The following is a 13469-nucleotide window of genomic DNA, read 5'->3' as shown; positions in this document are numbered from 1 at the left end:
TGTGGTTTCTTTTGATGAGTTCATTTGCCTTTGTGTGGGTTGTCTGATTGCAAGGCATTCCTTCACAGAGATAACATAAATATTTACATGGTACCCTACATCAGAAGTCTCTTTTAAAAATAGAGTGATTTCACCATTTACAGTCTGCAAGTAACACTTGCAATTAACAGCAACGGCTTGCTGGCATTATCATCCAAGAGACAGATCAAAATTTACAGGGTCTGATGTCATGGTGACTGGAGGGGTTTTTTAATGTGTGTCTCAGGAAAATTTGTAGCCTCTATATTGCTAAAGAGCAGCTCTGCGCCAAATTTCAGATTGACCACAGCTTCTGATCGGCCAGTGACACAGTGAACAAGTGTGCTCTGTGAAATGTCGCTCTTATATTATCTTTGCTTGGGTTATGAAGGACATTTTAAGGTTGGCTTTAGGCAAGGCAGAAAGCTGCCAGCAGCATTGCACCTTGCCACAGTTTTGGTGCTGGGTGGTGGTTGCGATGTGTGCAATGCTAGCGATGCTTTAGTAAGCACAGCCTGAAAGCACCTTTGGGGAATCTGTCAGCAATGCTTAGGGCATTTCCTGCCTCTTCTTGAGGTCTTTCTTTTCAGGGAACAGTCTTGATCAGATGTTTCCCTGCAGGCTCGCTCACCCTCTTGGAGCTCGGTGGGTAGAGCAGAAGGATCTGCTGCAATGCAGAGACCAAGCTGAGACGTCCCAAGCATGGAGCCAAGTCGGTGTGCAGATGAAACCAGGACCCAAGATTCTCCTCCATGAAACAGAACTATTTTATGTGTGCTTTTTTCTGACAAATGGATGATGCCACATCACACTGCCCTTTGGATCACCAAACTCCCAATTCCTGTGGGCAGAGCCACCAAGCAGATGCAGCCACGGTGCCTGGAAGCAGCGCCGCTCCTTCCCGCAGTGCCTGCCCAGGGAAGGTGGTGAGAGGGTGTCTGGAGCTGGGGACCCTCCCTGCACCCCTACTCCTGCAGCCTTGCAGCTCATGGGGGTCCCACTGCCTCTCCCCTTCAAGAGGGAGCAGCAGAGCTTCTGTCACCAGCCAAACTTTATTGCCCTCCTCTGTTACCTCCACCACGGAGCGTAGCTGTCCCCAGGCCTCCTGCTTCTGCAATATAATTCCCTTTTTTTTGGCTGAAGCCAGCTGTTTCTGGTAGTCTGTTCTCCCAAGCCTTTTGGCACCACAAGCTGCTGTGTCAAAATAAAACATGATCCCCTGCACTCCCCCATGCTGGAGGTAAAGGATGCCTGTTTGCACAGGGCACTATATTTTCCACAGAAAGTTATGCTTGGAGCCCAGCGAGAGGTGCGGGGAGGCTGTCAACTCGTTTTTCACCAGAGTTCAAACACGGGCTAACAAACAAGTGCCGGGGCCTTTCCAGCCGGCGTCCTGCTGAGTCACAGTGACATGCAGCCACGTCCTCACGCCGCAAAGAGGTTTTTGCTCTCCTCCCTCCCTTCGGGACTCTGCACATTTCAGCCCCTTTTCAGTTTGAGTCTTCTTCAGGCAACGCACTGAGTTTCCTGCCTGCCAGTTCAGGTTTAAAGCTGGCTGCCTGCTTGCTTTCCTCGAGGGCAAGGCAGCGCTGGTGGGACATGGAGTCAGAAAGTCTCGAGGCGCCCCAGGAGATTCTCGGTGCCAGAGGCGAGCAGAATTCCTGACTTGGAAGGGGCTTGGGGATCTGAACGTTTTCTCCTTGTTATCCACCCACCTGCCCGGCCAAGGCAACGAGGATCCGATGTCGCGGGGGTGTGCTGTGCAGGAGGAATGCGTGACCATGAAAACAAACACGGTCTGGCGATTAAAGCACATCGAGGAGATCCGCGGGGAGCGGGGGGAAGAGGGGTCTGAGAAGGGAAGTGGGAGCTGGCTCCTGTTCCTGGCCACTGACCGGCTGTGTGACCTGGAGCGAATCCCATCTCCTCTCTGTGCCTGCTTTTCCCTTTTGATATGTCAAGTGGGATGATGTCCCTCACCTAGTTCCCAGGCGGGGGAGAAAGGCAGCCTCATTACTATTTCCCATATCACCCTCAGCAGCCACAGCAGAGGTCGGGCCCCTTCTGCGGGGACATCCCCAGGGTGAGGGCCCTGTCCTGAGTGCCAGGAGGCAGGGGATGGAGTGGTGCCACGCTGCAAAGGGGACCAAGACGCAGAGGAGCCACATCCTTTACCCAAAATCTGATCAGAAAAGCAGTAGAAGCTCCTAGAATATCACAGCGTGTGTAAGGTGCCGATGTCCTTACACGAGGCCTTTAAAAATGAGTTTGAGAGCACCAGCACTGTGTTGACACAACCACACGAGGTTACGACTGATTGCTGCTCCCTCCTGCCGGCTCCAGCGTGCTTTTGTGGTGTGCTGGGGGCACTGGGTCCCTGCAGAGCAGCTCCCGGGTCTGCTCTGGGGAAGGGGCTTCCCCTCTGACAGGGCCAAGAAGAGCCAGGTACCCTCTGAAACGATGCATCCGCTGCAATGAGAATGGGCCGAGCCCATCTTAAAGTGAAACACAGAGGAAATGAAAAGTATTTGCTGTTTTGGAGCAAGGAAAATGGCAGGGCTTGGGTAAGAAGCTACAGCGCACAGACACGGAGATCCAGCTCCCAAGGCACACTGCTGGCAGACACCTGTGAGGAGATGAGAGGTGTTGAAAAGTTTCACCTCTGCTCTCACCCTGGCTTGCAGAGCCCTTGCTGTCAGGCTGTGGGTTTAACTTTCTGTGCAGTCTCAGACGATGAGCTCCTCACTGTAGGTATTGCAATGAGGAGCCCACATGCCAGAATCCGCTGGCGCATCGAAAACCAGCCTGAGTCAGAGCTGAAATGCCAGTTCGAGCTCTGCAACAGCTGCAGGAGCAATAGGGGAGGCAGGAAGGGTTCTGGGAGTTTCAGAGCAGTGAGAACAGAGCTGCTGGCAAAATGGGAGGTTGGAAGTGACTTCGGCTTTAAAGAATCAGAGGAATGCAACTCTGTTTACAAGCAAATAAATAGAAATAACTTGCAGAGCTGTATATATCTCCCACTTGTGCCCTGTCAGAGAATAGCTTCTTGGATGCTGTCTCTAAAGCTGTAGATGCTGGAATGGACAGGAGGGACCTAGAAGATGCTTACTACTGCCAGCCTTCATGAGAAATAGCTGTGAAAAAGGGCAAAGATCAGTGGGGAAGGCAGAAGGGTGGGAGTGCTCAGCCTTGTGTTGATGACCCAATTAACCCTCCACACCCTAAACATTTCAAATATTTGATGTGTGACTCCGCACAGCTTTCCTGCTTGGGGTTTTTACATCTGCACAGAGATGCTGATGAGATAAAGCTGTGTTTTCTTTTGTCTGGAGAACAGTTATAAAGGGAAAATAGTATAGCTGTCTTTTGCAAGTTGAGATGGGTTTCCAAACCGTGACAGTATTTGGTAGCTTTCTGTGCACCCAGCTATCAGCAATGCCCGTGCTGTGATGCTTACTGCTTTCTGCATTATCTGCCTCAGCAAAAAAAATAAAAAAATAAAAAAAAAATAGAGCCATAGCTTCCTGTAGTGGTTATAAGAAAGCTCTGGAGGACTCCTAAGTCCAATCTTCATCTTGCAGGATGGTTAGCCCAGCTGGGTGGGAATTATCCTATCACTAAGCAACTCTGCTTTTGTCTTTCCCAGAAAGTGTCTTTGGCGTTAAAAACAAAGGTGAGAGCACTTTCAACCAAGGTAAGTGATGGAGTGGATAGAGCTCCTACTGGCCACGGTCAATCCTTTCCCAATTTGTACCTGGGAACTATGGTCGTGATAAATACAGGGCACTGGAACTTTAATGAAAGGGGCACTTACTGAGTGAAGTACCAGTGTCTCCAGGTGGCTTGCACAATTAGAAATTCTCTTTAGTCCGTCTTCTGGCATGGATTTATGAAGCAAATGCAGTTTCACGAGTGATTCAAAGCCCTGTATCTCTCTTAAAATATGCTGCGTGCATGCCATCAGGCATCCAGGAAGCTGTTCCTTATTGTGCTTTAATTTATCTCCATGATACAAGTGAAGTCAGAAGGGACTCAGCAACGATACTTCAGCATTGTTTCTTGAGTTATTTTGTGGTGTGCCATAGTGCAGAGCTCACAAATTCACAAGCGGGGATCACAGGAGGCAATTCCCTGCCGCAGCGAGACTCGGTGGCTGCAGAGATGCCTCCCTGGCACATGTTTGTAATCGAAACCAGTTAAAACCTCATCGGACAGGCGCTGGGGGTAGGAAGTTTCTTCCCAAAAATAAACATGAGGGTGGGAGTAATTTCCATGTTTTTTCATTCTGAGCTACAAGTAAGTGTTGTACAGCATCTCTTCCATTGAGAAGGGATGTGCTTTATTTTATCAGATAGTCTCAGCTTAATATGCTAATTTCAGATTTGGGTTGTGATATATGAGAGTGAGACTTCATGTTAGTTTTTCATAGGGGAGGATACATTCTGATACCATCTGTGTGTAGCACTCACATTCCTGTTTTTCCACACGGACAAATAGCTGGAAATCACCCAGTGCTACCTGGCTGCACTGGCATGCGAACGCAGAGCTCTTTTTCTGCACGTCCTGACTCAAAGCCCTGAGTCCCGGTTTGCCTTTCATGTTTTCCGGTATTTAGGGTGGAGAATGCGTCTTCTGCGATGCCCCAGTAGCAAGCACAATGGGCATTAAGCTCAGCTGGGATCTCTGTGGGCTCATGTAACAATACTCCTGAATGCTGAATTTATTACAAATAATCAGGCCCTTCCTCGGAGGCAGGGATGAGCCAGGAGATTTCATCTTGGAGACCTTAACTGGAAATTCTTGTTCTGGATCCAAATCCTTGCTGTAAGCCCAGTCATTCATCTCCTGGCTGGCAGTGACAGCCATGCCCCATTCTTTTTGGGTTAAGGGGCTCAGATATTAGTACAAATCAGAACTAAGTCCCCCAGTCGTGGGCCTTGTGAGTTCTTCTGAATCAGAAGCATCACAGAAAAAGGAGCTGCTTAGGTCAGCAAAGCTCAGAGAATCCCTCCTTGGAAAAAAATAACAAAACCACCACTGCCAATAACAAAGGTCTAGCAATGAAGTTGGCATCTTCTAATATCTTCTGCCTCTTGGAGACTTCTTGTGACTTCTGGCAATACACTGGCCTGCATGAATTCATCATTTGGGGCAGGGAAGATTTGGAAGTGTTCAAATCACACACACCTCAGCTGTTATGCAAGTCATAAATAATAATAATAATAATCAGTTGCAATTACTTCCTAGCATAATTTAGTTTTTAAAGAAGAGCTCAAAGTAACCTTCCTTTTTCCTAAAGTGGCTGTGACACAGGCCCCACCGGGGCCGATAAGGATTTAATTGTGACACTAAGTAATTTATCTGATGTAGAACATCAGGAACTGAAGTGGAGCAGGTTAGCAGTGGGACTATTGCATTGTTGCAAGACCTTTGCTGACATTCAGCTGTTGTGAGATAATTGTAAAATAGGAAGGTGACTTTTTGGCTTTCAGGTCTAACCTTCACTGTTCTGAGCTCTGGATTTTGTGGGAGAGTTTTAACCTTAAGGTACCCATTGCATTAAAAGCACAAAGCTTTCGGATTGTGCTGGTGCCACAAGTTGAGCTCAGCTTGCAGGGAGTTAATGAACGTCCCCTCAGAAGTGATAGCAGCACTTCAGAAGATCTCCATATTGCTGTATTCTCCGTGATCCCTGGGGAACGAGCCATAAACGGCTTCACTGCAGAGATGTGACACCTTCAGCACCAGTCAAGCACTGATGGTCACACCAATTCCCTAAATCCTATCCTATAAAACAATGTCCCTGCTGGACAGGGCATAAAAATGCCTGGTAGGGTTTGCCTGCGATGGATTGTTTCTGGTTTCAGTTTTGCAGAATGCAAACCATGGTCTAACACTGCTGGTGCAGTTCTGCCAGCTTCAAATGGTCAGATCCCATGGGTTTGGTGTAGAGAGTGTGGGCAACACATTCAGGGGCCGAGCTGACACCACAAATCACCAAAACAAGCACAGCAGAGCAGAAACAATGCCAGGTACAAGGGCTGGCAGCTTGTTAAACACCTCATAGACTGCAGCTGGATACAAACGTTAAGGAATTAAATAGAGACACGGGTAAGTGGAAAGGATGTCTCTCATGCAGGCTATTCCCAAGAGCAAGCCTCCAGCCCGTGTCCAGGCTCCTCCTGCATCCACGTGTGCCCACAGAGCGGACCCGGGTGAGGCTGCACCGGAGCAGTGTTAGGGGAGTTAAATGAAACATGCCACATAGCAGGGCACCTGCTTATTTTTTGTAATGTTTGCTTTGTATTTTACTATTGAACAGATGTGGCAGAATCACTCTTTGGAACAATAAAACCAAGGAGACACGACTAATACAGAAGTTGTACTCACAGTCACTACTCGGTCCCTGTTGCAAATTAAGCTCAGGTGTTGGCTTATATACTGAGCTGGAAATAGCAAGGCAATATGGATGGCCAGTATTTCATGTGCCACTCCTTTTAGATGATTAGATGGAGGCAAATGACAGGGCTTTCTGATTTAAGACCATTGACTTTTTCGCATTTCTCGAGATGGGTGCAGCAGAGACCCATCAATTAAGTTCTTATAAGAACTGGCTTCACATTTCTTATTTGAGTGCATTTCCCTATTAAAATGCAGTGTATCAGTGAGGTAAAAGAAACATCAATTACTGCTCCCCAAATGTTTACTTTTTTATAGCAAGGAAAAGTAAACATGCAGCCAAATCCTCTTTTCTCCCCCTCCCTCTTTGGAGAGGTCAGTAGAAACTGCAAATATTGGTACAAACACATCCTAGATGTTTTCCAGATACCTACCAAACAAACAAATCACGGACTGCTCAGAATTTCCAGCCTCCCCCAGGAACTAACCCACTTTACCTGCTGAACGTTACGTTGACTCGGTTCTGTGAAGGAGGTACTTGACACAAGGGCTCAGCCAGAGATTAATAGTCACCGAGCAGCTCTAGTTAGGGAAATGCTTCTTGCTGCTGCAGGTGATATCTATCTTAAAGAAATAAAGCCAGAGCTATCATCCAGATGACAAGCCAGCAGAGAAATCCATGGTGTGTATGTTCGAGTGAAGCAACCTTAAGAGAATAGAGAGAGTGATTTAATAAGCCAGAGAAATTGTCAGATCCCTCATCCCATTCTCAGGGAGACAATGAGAATGAGGCAAAGTCACTGGGACTTAAAACTTCTCTGTCAAATTAAGCACGTGTGTTATTGCTTTGCTGCTTGGTGGCCTACGTCCCAGGGATATACAGAAGGAAAAAAAGGATCTTCTGTCCCTGCATTACAGGAGATGAGATATCACGATTCCCTCTTGCAACGAACAGGGTGGGCTGTGCAGGTGGCACCAGCACTATCCCTAAAGGCAGGGGAGACCCAAAAACCAGAGCCACGACCACCCACAGTCTGCTGGAACAGTGGCCGGGGAGTGGCAGAAGGAAGTACCACAAAAGGAGGAGGTGGGTTTGTGCTCCTCGCTCCCATGCCAGGAGAGCTTGTGTGGGCGACACAGGCAGCGGGTGGAAGTGCAGGTCTGGGTTTGCTCGTCCCAGGCAAGAGGAAGCTCCTGATCACATAATCCTCATCCTGCCTCTTTCATGTTTTTGCCTCTTTAGTGTATTTCATTTCCTTTTGCTTGGTGGCCAGGGAGTGAGGACTCCTGGATGATGCAGAACACCTGAGACTACGGAAAATGCAAAGCCTGGCTGGGTTTTGGGCTTTTCTTTTCTGTTAGTTTCTGGAGACTGGACATTTCCCTACATTTTGAAAGGGGGTCTGAGGTGAGGGTATTGTCTCCCTCTGGTCCAGGCACTGGATGAAAGGTGGACAAACAGCCGAGTCAGGATGCTTTCCTTGCACAGTGGGCAATTTTTCAGACTTACTGTGTCCTCTTTTTGCTGCCCTGTACCATTAACACCTTGCTACAGCTCCAGAAAAGGCTTAAAACAGGGTAAACTTTTCCTCTCCCTCCTTTGTTTTCAGATCTAACAAGTGGCTCCCAAATACTGTCCCTGCTGCTGACAGCTCAGCCCCAGTCCCTGCTACAGCATTGTGTGCAGTTGGCATTTGACGGATGAATTTGTCTTTGCATTTTGCAGTCCTAAGGACAAGTTGTACAAACTGGAGAGCAGAAAATTCGTTCTGCCTTCACAGCCTCACAAAAGCTTCTAGTTGCTATCACACGTTGTGTGCCCTGGACACAAGAATCCCGTCAGTGCTTGGCATCAGGTTGGTGTATTCATGCCTGCATGATAGGAAGGTGGAAGAAGACAAGATAAACCCGACTGCCAAAATATAAGGGAGGAAATGGGCACAAAGAGTTAATTCAACGGCCACTCCTTTCATGTAAATATTCAGTCCTTTCTTCAGGGGGATCCCAAATCGTGACTGTTTACCAGCTTGCTACAAACAGAGGCTTTCATTGATAGATGATTACAGCTCATTTTCTGGACTGGCTGAGACTGATCTACACCAGCTGAAGAAACAAGCCAGCTGTTACCACTGCCTGTGCACCACAAGATGAAGGCTCTGCTCTGCCTTTCCACAAAGTCTCCTCACCCTGTCCCCATCCTGATCAGCTGCTTGTCCTCTTCAGTCTTCCCAGGACTCACCTTTTACTGCTTTGTGGCCCAGTTTGCAGAACTATTTTGGTTAGCAAACCGTCTTCCACTCCCACGTTGCAATGGATTAAGAGCTTATAATTGCTGTTGCTTTAAACTCCTCACTACATAGCTGGTCCAAGCAGGTTTAATTAAAACTGCAGCCACCTGTCTACGGAAGGGCTCCCAGAGTTGGCAGCGAGCAGCGGGATTTCACAGGAGCGCATCCCTGGTACCTGCAGTGCCTTAGGGCCTTTAAGAGCATGTGCATAAACAAGCCACTGCTCCCTACAGGCCACCTCCTTGCAGGATCCATGGTGATTTTTCTGTACACTTCACTCCCACCGAGTGCTCCTTGCAAGCAGAAGCCAGCAGCTCGCCAGCATCACACCCAGCCCAGACTGCATCAGCACGCAGCGAGCCTGCCTGCCTGTGCTTGGATCCCACAGCTGAAGGGCTTGCCTACAAACACTCCTTCACATCTTGGAGGGTGGGAGTGCCGAATCACCGCCCGAGTGTTCAGCTGAGGGATTTTCACGTCTCCTCTTTCTCACTTGTGCACCGAGTGCCTCCTTCTCACGGCTGCTTCCTTGCCTCCGCTGCCAGCGCGGGGAGGGACTCTGCGAACTTCCCCAGCAGCCTCGCTAGCAGCATTCAACAAATTCCTCTGTGGAGAGTCCTTAATAGCAGTCGCCCACAACTCCTCTTTGTGCTTGTTCGCTCCTCTCCTGGCTGCTGCCAACGCGGAGCCTGCTGACCCACTTCCTCTGCGAGCCTCCCTCCTTGGGTTAATTCACAGGGAAGCGTTCCCAGTGCCTCAAGAAGTGGGAAAGCGAGCTCTCTGCAGCGCTTCGCAGAGGAGGGAGCACATCCATGTGAGCGCACAGCAGGAGCCAAGGCTGACTGTTGATGCAACATATCTAAGTGCAATGTAAACACCAAGGCAGCAGATGATTTGGTGCTGGAGAGCTCGGCTCTTACCAAAATGCAGTTCATTAGCTGCAAGGGTTGCTGCAGCAAGTTCAAATGCAGCAAGAGGCAAAGGATAGGAGGAGGGAAGGGACAGCCTATTTTAATTTTTGCAGCAAGCCCTGGCAGGGGGGTGCGTGGTGGGTGTCCTTCGGCTCATTCCTTGCCTGCTGCTTTCCCTGCAAGGTCATTTCAGCAAGTCCCCTTGGTGAGGAGGGGTCAGTTGCAGCCAGGGTTTGTAACTAATTCTTGCCAGCATCTACATAGTTATTGCTATTGAACGTCTGTCTCCAAAGTAACCCTCCAGTTCTACATGGCTCAAAATCAAAGTTTCTTGGCTGGTGAGGCAGCACCTCGGCCTGACAGTCCCAGGAATTTTTGTTCCCTGGTTTTTGGAAGAGCCCTACGAAGAAATTCAAGACGAAGCTGTAGAAGGAAACGCTGTTTCCATGTAATGCACAGATTAGCTTTGGAACCCCTCTCAGCAGGTCCAGAGCATGGCAATATTTGGCAAAGAAGCAGAATAAGGACTGTCAGAAATAACCCCGCATATCAGGAGGGTCATTTGGTGTCCTATTTAAAAACGTCGTCTAACTCCATATAGCAGCTCTGCACAGACTGTGTGCACAGCATCTGCTATCACACACCCTTCTACACTGGGTATTCTTCTGCTTCCCTCTGGAGCATGCAGAGGATGTGGGCTGGGCTGCTTCAGTGGTTCTTTTGTTGGAAACTCCCCCACCTTCCCCCTCAAACAAAAATCTACTACTTCTTCAAATAATGTTATGTTTTCGTAGGAAAGAAAACCACACTGGTGGCATGGCCTGCAAGAGCAGTGATGAACGCTCTGCAAAGCCCTGCTGAAAGATGACGTTTAGGGATCAATTAACCTGTCACACCAGCAGCACCATAATTTTCAATGCAGTCATGCCTGATTTATCCCACTGTGAGCAAAGAATCCCATTTCCTAGCAGTGGGAAGCTGACACAACCCAAGTGCTATGAAAGAAGAGCAGAGAACCAGACTCCAGGACCACAAAGACCAGCTGCGTTCATCACTTGTGTAAGCACATTACTATGATTTCAATCACAGAAATAAAATGTGGGGTGATGCCATTCTTTCACTCTCAAATTTCCATGCTGTGCAGGGTCTGTGCTCTTTGTGTCTCCCTACAGTTTTATCAGGACAGCCTGTGGCCTGGGAAATTCCCAATGAGACCAAGGAAGCAGTTGTAGCATTATACCCTGAGCTTTAAAAAACATCTGATGGACAGCAGTTCTGGAAAGAGCAAGGTGAGGATGTGCTGAAAAGCTCCTGCAGCATGATGAGAGGTCATCCCAAACTTCACTTAAGTTTCTGTTGAAGTTGATTTTCTCCCACGTTGACAGCACAAGCCAGTGTCAAAGTTGTCAAAGCCCAGCCACTGAGACTGCCATAAGAGATCTGAGAAGAAAGAAGATCCCATTGTTCCCAACAAACTTAAGATTTTGAAAGCAGATTTCCATAATCGGACAGCCTTCATTAGTAGATGTTGAACATGAAGCTATTTTTTCCCCTTAGCCCTGTTTGTTTTTTCTCCCTCCCAATCTCATTTGCTGATGCAGATCTCAAATCAACACGCATCAGAAGCTCTCTTGAAAGAAAAGCATATTTTCAGTGTCTAAATATGTCCTGGTAAACAATGAGCCATCTCTTAAGCAGGGCAGGAGGGAACATCATTGGTAAAACTGCTTATATGAAGAAACACTCAAGGGCAAAAGAAAGAGACTTGAAGCCAAAGACAAATGCAATGACAAATCCCCACATGGGCTGGATCCAGAAGGCTCCCACCTTACATAAATAGTTTCCGGCTCCTGCATTCACAGATGGAAGAGATGCAGCAATCATCATATGAAAGCAGCCAGGTATGCTCAGTTTAATGGGCTTTTTTTTTTTCTGCAGTAATTTGTTCTTTATTGGGTTTAAACAAATTGAGTTGACCTTCACGTGTGCTACCTAAGGATGCACCCATTAGAATAGTAAATCAACAAGGGAAAAACTGCTCTCTCCATAAGGAGCACTAACTCCTTTTTAACTAACTAAGATTTGCATGTAAACAAATAAATAAAAAAATTTACTTCTTGCAAAGCTTGCAGCTCTGGCCAGGACTGGTGGGGGCCTCAGGTGCTTGGCAAGCTTTGGAATGAGTGTAGTGGTGCATCCCCAGAACAACAAAAAAGACACCATCACACTCACATCACCCACTGCAGAGTTTGAGACATAATGTAGATCTTGGAGGGGTCTCATTTCTCAAGACCTTTACAGTCACTCAAAAAATGGCTTTTAGGGGAGGTAAAGCAGGGCTGACTGGTGTGATGAATTAGCTGGGACCCACTAAGTCCTTTCAGATTCTGGTAATAACACGGTCAGATTCCCAGCCCCTGTTGGCAGCCTGCTGGAGTTCTGGCATTTAAAGGCCTGGATCCATGTGGTCCGAGCTCCTGGACTGGCATTTCTTCACTCGTTGTTATACCTGGGGATGTATGCTCCTTGTGGCTATAGGATCACTACGAAGTCTGGAAGTAAAGATGAGTAGACAACATTTACTACAGCGATGATTCTGGCTTCCTGCTGGTCAGAGCCTTCCTCATTCAGCAAAGTAGAGATCAAACACTTGCTGAGCTGCTGGCTAAAATGCTGTTAGCGTCTCTCTGGAGTTTGGGAAGAAACCCTGTTTTAGCTGCAAGTATTGCTTAGGTTATGAACAGTCTGACTTTGAAACAGTCTACAGGAGCTGCTTTGGAAGGATGGGATCTAAATATTCTTTAATTAACCTATTCATTATAATTAGATACCACAGCCACTTATCTTCTAATCTGGAAAATGAACATTCCAGATGCAAAGGGGAGGTTTTCTTTCTACCCTTTAAAAAAAACTTTTTTGCTATTTAGTGAAATGTTTAAATGCCTTGTCACCACAGAAGAAACACACAAAAAAGTGACACTCGATGAAAGATTAAGGAAAATGGGGAAGATTAACAAAGCTTGATAGGCAGGCAATTAAAATAGAAGTGAAGGATCGTTAGTATTCATTACCAGAACACACAGGCAGGGAGGGCTGCAGCTGTAGGAAATCCCCAGTATACAACTGCAGAGAAGTCTTCCCCCAATGGTTTGCTCTCTTCACTGCCGAGGTTTCCACTGGCAGTTAAATGGATTAAGTGCTTTTGTTGCCTCTTCGCCCTCCAAGCCTTATCTGGACTAAAGGCATCTTGAAAGGCCTCGGAAGTGCAGCAGCACCGGGTTCAGGGCAGGTGAAATGGCCGATGCCATAGGGCCACCTCCTGCTCAAAGCCAAGGCCAGGCAGGACCCTGCTGCCCTGGGGATGTTGGGCAGGTGGGTGCATCACCCAGAGAAGCAAGCACCCAGCAGGCAGCCCTGGGAAGGACAAGAAATAAGAGCAGTTGAACGTGTGCCTCAGGTGCCTAGAAAACCTTTCGCTGCATCTTGAAAGCAGAGCAGCATTGTTTGCATGCGACATCCCAGAACATCCCTCAAGACAGAAGAAAGCCCAGAAAGTTTCAATGGCTTCTTTCAAAGGGAGAAACTTAAATCAGGTCTGTCTCTCCAGGACAACTGGAGCACTTAAATTTGTGGTATTTTAACAGTAATAAAAATATATGCCTGTCAGTCCTTGAAAATCTCTGCATGAGCAAAGAAAGAATTTGTTTTCACTGGAATAACCATGGGCCTGAAGAGGCGTTTCCACCTAGCTCCATCTTTGTCCCTAGGACACAGACATCAGCCTTCCTGGCACCCATTTCCCTTAAGCAAACTTGTTCATCAAAACCCAAGCTTAAAATCACATGCAGCACGG

At 47.6% G+C, this 13469-nt stretch overlaps 1 long non-coding RNA gene across 1 annotated transcript; it reads right to left on the bottom strand.

Moving 5' to 3' along the window:
- Positions 1–814: 814 nt before the first annotated feature.
- Positions 815–12827, bottom strand: LOC137843725 (uncharacterized). The gene is made up of 3 exons (XR_011089643.1): positions 12688–12827; positions 6915–12168; positions 815–5210 (listed from the first exon to the last, which is right to left on the bottom strand). It is a non-coding gene; the product is annotated as an uncharacterized lncRNA (long non-coding RNA).
- Positions 12828–13469: the final 642 nt, after the last annotated feature.

The sequence above is a fragment of the Anas acuta genome, chromosome 23 (assembly GCF_963932015.1).
Source record: "Anas acuta chromosome 23, bAnaAcu1.1, whole genome shotgun sequence".
Taxonomy (NCBI): domain Eukaryota; kingdom Metazoa; phylum Chordata; class Aves; order Anseriformes; family Anatidae; genus Anas; species Anas acuta.
This window is presented reverse-complemented; position numbering and strand designations above follow the sequence as displayed.